At 36.7% G+C, this 5,535-nt stretch overlaps 1 pseudogene; it reads right to left on the bottom strand.

The window, feature by feature from the left end:
• The window catches only part of LOC124896807, a 27,038-nt pseudogene extending 22,194 nt beyond the window's left edge, over positions 1 to 4,844 (bottom strand).
• Between the last annotated feature and the right edge of the window lie 691 nt (positions 4,845 to 5,535).

Genomic DNA, 5,535 nt, shown 5'->3' with positions numbered 1-5,535 from the left:
TATCAATCAAACAACGATTAAAGTTTTGACTTGCTTTAGAACTCAAAGCTAAAATTTCAATGGTTTAAATCAATGATAGAGAGAAACCAGGGTTGCGATACTATGATTATTAACCCCCTCATTGAATAATAGTTGTAGTACTAGATTCTCATGACTTATAGGAAACACCAAATTATTAGTCTCGACAATCCATCTAAGTATTTCTCAACCTACCTAGATGTTGTACTCCCTAATTCTCTCAAACTTAGGAAAACCTTCTATTCATACTGATTTTATCTTGAGTTGATTAATCTTGTTACAACATTAATCATTAGATGAAAAATTAACCTTCCCAAATTCTCGTTCATAATTCACTACCTTTAGTTTATTTCTTAGTTCGAGCAAACAAACATAAGGCTAGATCTATTTTTTGCAACTAATAGAAAACAATCATTACAAAGGAATTATCAAAATATTCCCACAATCTCTCAAACCCTAACCAACTATTAAATACATGGAGGAATACTCATAGATCCCACAACCCCAGCTGTGGGTTTTAGTTTTACATGATAAAGAAAGAGATAGCAACAATTGTAGTCATCATTCAGAGCAATTAAACTTACAAAAGATGAAGTCTGAAGTTGATTCTCTTCTAAGTTTAAGAAAAAGTTTCCAAAACCCAATCATAGAGTTGAAGATTGAATTCTCAATTAAGAGGCCAAAAAAGAGGTGACTTTGCCTTTGGAATAAGTTCCAGATGCTGAATGAAACCCTAAAAGCTACTATTTATATCTGTAACTGAAAGAAAAATTGAAACTAAAAATTCAAATTTTTGCTCTTTTGTGATGACTTATCATATGTGTGACGACATGTGTGATGACTTATCTAGAGTCTGACGACTTATCAAAAAATGTCGTCAACTCCTCTTCAAATTCTATGTTTGCTGCCTTCGACTGACGACAAGTCCTGACGTCTTATTAGGAAGTTGATGACTTATTAAAAAATGTCGTCAAGTCCTCTTCAAATTCCATGTTTGTTGTCTTTGGTTGACGATAAGTCCTGGCGACTTATCAGGAAGTTGACGACTTATTAGAAAATATCGTCAGAAATTCTCCACCTTTCTTGTTCTCTTCCTATGTGTGATGATATGTTCTGATAGCTTATCACAGATCTGATATCTTATCAGACCAAGTAGATGAAATCTTCAGAACTTAATTTCCTACATCTTTCACCAAAAATCATCCTTCTCAACGTAGCTTTCCTATATGTTCATGCATCTTGACTTTCCTAAAAAATCACATGAAATACCATAAAAAACAATGATAGTTACTTAAGAACTTACAATTATTCCAAGTTAAAAGTCTTAAATGTGCTAAAAGAAGGCCAGAACATCAGATGCCCTATGCATCGCCTCAGTATCTCGGTAAAGTAAGCATTCTTAGAGGGATATAGTGTCCCAAGCGGGAGATACCCCATAACTCCCCGATGTTTTCCATTCCTTAAACCCATTCAGTTTCATGCTCAGATCCTTATTACAAAGTTAGTATCAACTATCATTGCATAGTCAGTCATGCTTTCAAGATTCAGTTCAGTCAAGTATTTATGCATTAGACATGCATGTTTAGTAGAAAAAGTTCAACTTATGAGAAATTTCAGAAAAGCTTTCATGAAACTAGTTCAGTTAGATATCCATGCATCAGATATGCATGTTCAGTATGAAATCTCAGTATATCAGTAGTTCCAGTCATATAGTCATATTTCACATGCTCATGTCCAGTAAGTAAGTTCAGCCTGGTAGTATTCTCAGCTTAATCAGTCTCATTTGAGGATGAATGTTACCAAGGGGGAGATATTGTAATACCCCACACTTCTTCTAGTTTAAATTCATCTCTAGAATGTCAAAGCTCTTGATTCAAATATAAATATATTTTATTCAATGTGAATTTTTTAAGATTTTAACTTTTTATCATGTGAAAAATTGAATAAGCTTTCCGTTGATACCAAATTCACACAAATCGTACACTCGGGTGAAGAGTTAGAGCCATTTTAGTAAGACAGTGTACCACCTGGTACTTTAGCGCATCGCGAGTCAGCCAAAATGGCAAACGTCAAAATCCAGTGAGCCTCCACAATTATGGTGCGTCGTGCCAAGGTTTAATTTAAAAATTGTCATTTTCTAGTAGCTCACTGCGATTCCACCGCGTCGCGGTGAAGATTTTGTCGGCGTTCCAGTTCCAGAATTTTTAATTGCAACGGTATCTTAGACTTTTCCCATGACCCCTATCATCCCTAAACACGAAATTAAATGCCCAATAAACCCTTATTCCATTATTTTCCACATTTTTCTCTCAAGAACATTATATTCTCTCTTAAGATGTCAAGAACCCTAGCCAAGAAATCAAGAACAAGCCTAAGAATTTCTTCAAGGACCTTCCAGAAAGAGTCTTCTAAGGTATGTTAGGTGTTGATTCTTGGGTTCCTTCCACCCAAGAAGTTCAAGAATCCTTTTCTAAATTCAAAGATCTTATATATATGAGTTTTCATGATTCATGTGAATTGAAGTTAAAGTTCATGTTATTATTGAGTTTAATTCATGTTTTGGTTACAAAGTTTCAAGCTTTGATCCTAGTATGTGATATTCATGTGATGTTCATGGTAAACCCTCTTCAAGTTGCATGTTAGGTGATGCGTTTATGTTAATTAAGTGTAGAAATTATTGAATAACCAAATCATGTTCCCCACATGTTTGATAAAATGCTAATGTGAAGGAATTATAGCCATTATAGCATATTGACTAGAAATCCCTAATTGTGTGTAAGTTCATGCACGCTAAGTGTTTGTTGAAAAGCCTAAGTGAATGAATTGTGACAGTTTAGCTTAAAATCCCCCAATTATGTGCTCTTCAATGCATGATAAGTGTTTGTTGTAATACCTTGTTGAATGGAGTAGGAGCCAATAACATGTCTCCCTATACTATCACATGTTTATGATTTCCAAGTGCTTGAAAAGATGCTTTAATGATTATAATGGTGAATAAAAGTCCATGGTCATGATTATTCAAGAATGGTTATGTGTTACTTATATGTTATCGAGTCCTAGGGGTATTTATACCCAAAAATTTAGCTACAAGTCTAGAGCCCATTTCAATTTTCATGATAATCTCAGTCAAGCCACGATCCTTAGAACTCAGTACTCTCAGACAGTTACAAAACTTAAGAAATCTCAATAATGTAAGTATCATTAGCATTCCAGCTTCAGTTCAGTACTCAACTCAAATCTTAGCAGTATTCAAGTATTCAAAAGTTAGTAACAATCTGTCAGATAACGAGATCCAGTAGCATTCCATCAGATAACAAAACCAAGTGAACTCAGTCAGATCAATCAAGAAATATGAGCATTAACAAATTTAGCTCATTCTAAGATCAATTAAGAATCAATTCAGAGTCCTTCAGTTGGGAGTAGTAACTAGCACGGAGAGAGTGCAGGGTGATGGATTCTCTGTTAGAGAGGCAGAGTCATTAGTAACAATCCCTGAACTCTAAAACTACGTAGCCAGCGCAGCACCAGGAGTCACCCATTAGAGTAAGGCTTGACTATCATACTACCTTAGGCTTGACTTCCTGTTTAGGGTCACTCGTTAGTGAGGCTTGACCATAGCAGAGGTATTTACCCATGGCATGGTGTTGACACCCTTCCATCTGGGGTTACAGGTTGGACTCCATTAGTTCAGATTCGGGGCATGTCAGTTAAGTGAGAACTCCCACAGTTATAGTTCAGTCTCAGTCATCGCAGTATCACTCAGAAATCAGGACTGTCAGATACGGTCATTTAGCTCAGTGAGGAACTTATATAGCTCCATAGATTCATAGACCACCCGATAGAAAGGCCTGTTATTGCATGAAGTTAACCAGTATCAGTACTAATCGATTCAAAGATCGCCCACTAGATAAGACTGATCTCAAACTCAGATTCAATCATTTCTTATCATTATTACTAGATTTGAAGATCATCCGCTAGATAGGTTTGATCTCAGTTTCAGTCAGGCGATATTAGTAAGCTCAGAGTTTAGTCATCAGTAGACTCGGTTATCCAGACTCTCAGTGTTAGTAAGCATAGATATCAGTATTAGTAGACTCAGTTGTCAGAAGTTCAAGTATTCAGAAGGTAGTATTCAGTCCATGTATGTATCCTCACAGTACTCTCATGTTATTCAGTTAAGTTATGTTTATGCATAATCCCTTGCATTTAGCCTTACCTCATCTAGCATACTAGTACATTCAAAGTACTGATGTATACTTTTCTATTGTGCTATGGTGTCTTATACAATAGGTTTAGGCGAGCGAGAACCAGAGCACCCTTAGCAGTCCTGACTCACCTAGAAGTAGTTGACTTAGCAGTAAGTCCTCATCATTCGAGTATGATCCTTATTTTATTATGGCATCAGACTTAGTTTATTTTCATTAGACGGAGTTAGTTGGGGATATGTCCCATCAACTCTACAGTTTAGACAGTTTAGAGGCTTTTCAGACAGATGTATCAGTATTCAGATTTTAGTATTGATTATTTTAGATGTTTGAACCTTATGGAAAGTTTCTACCAGTTTTCTGCATTTATTTCCTATATTATGCAGTGCTCAGGTATAGATATCAGAAGAGGGTTAGCTTGTGGTCCTTCGAGGGTCATGAGCACCGTGTGGCATGCCAGTTCTAGAAAATTAGGGCGTTAGACACAATGACCCTATTTTACCCTTTCCATCGGAAACCCATCAAAGTCGAACCAACCACCGGTGAAACCCCTACTCCAGCCGCCGTCGCCGCTCCAGATCCGGCAACCCATTGCCTCCTCTTCCTTTCTGTCTCTCCCATTCGCCACTGGTCTGACCCGATGTTGGACACTATTAGCCCAAACTAGTCCAGTCACCTTCCCTACTCTCTTCTTTCTCCTCTCTTTTGCCTCTGCCTCATTGTATTTGACTATCGACGGGTGAGTTTCATCTAAGCACCACCACCACGAGCCACTCCCTTTCTCTATTTTTGCACTTTATTTTTTTAATTTCTTATAGATCTAGCTAATTGGTCCAACGTTACTCTGTGATACAAGAAAGACAAGGAAAGACACAAAATATACACCAAAATAGTCCACAAGTTTGAAGAACCGAAGACCCCTTTGGTGACCACTCTCGGATTCACTACCAACAATAAAAATACAAGATATAATGGTGTATTTGACACAAAAACAGCCAACCCAAACTAATGTAACAATAAGAAAAAGATGAACACCACAATAAGATTTCAATAATGGACCGATTACAAGGTTACACAATAAGAACACTACCAACAGTTACAACAAAATAAAGATAGAAAGATAGACAAATGGAGGTATAATCTTAAGAACTCAAGAACATATGACACTTTTGGATCCTTAATACTACACACTACAATCACCTATCTCTTACAATTGACACAATAGAGGCGTCCACCACCCAAGCACCAATGTATCAAGCAATGCAACACACAAGTGATCCCACACTTGTATATTGCCCTAGTTACAGTTTTG

The sequence above is a fragment of the Capsicum annuum genome, chromosome 3 (assembly GCF_002878395.1).
Source record: "Capsicum annuum cultivar UCD-10X-F1 chromosome 3, UCD10Xv1.1, whole genome shotgun sequence".
Lineage (NCBI taxonomy): Eukaryota > Viridiplantae > Streptophyta > Magnoliopsida > Solanales > Solanaceae > Capsicum > Capsicum annuum.
This window is presented reverse-complemented; position numbering and strand designations above follow the sequence as displayed.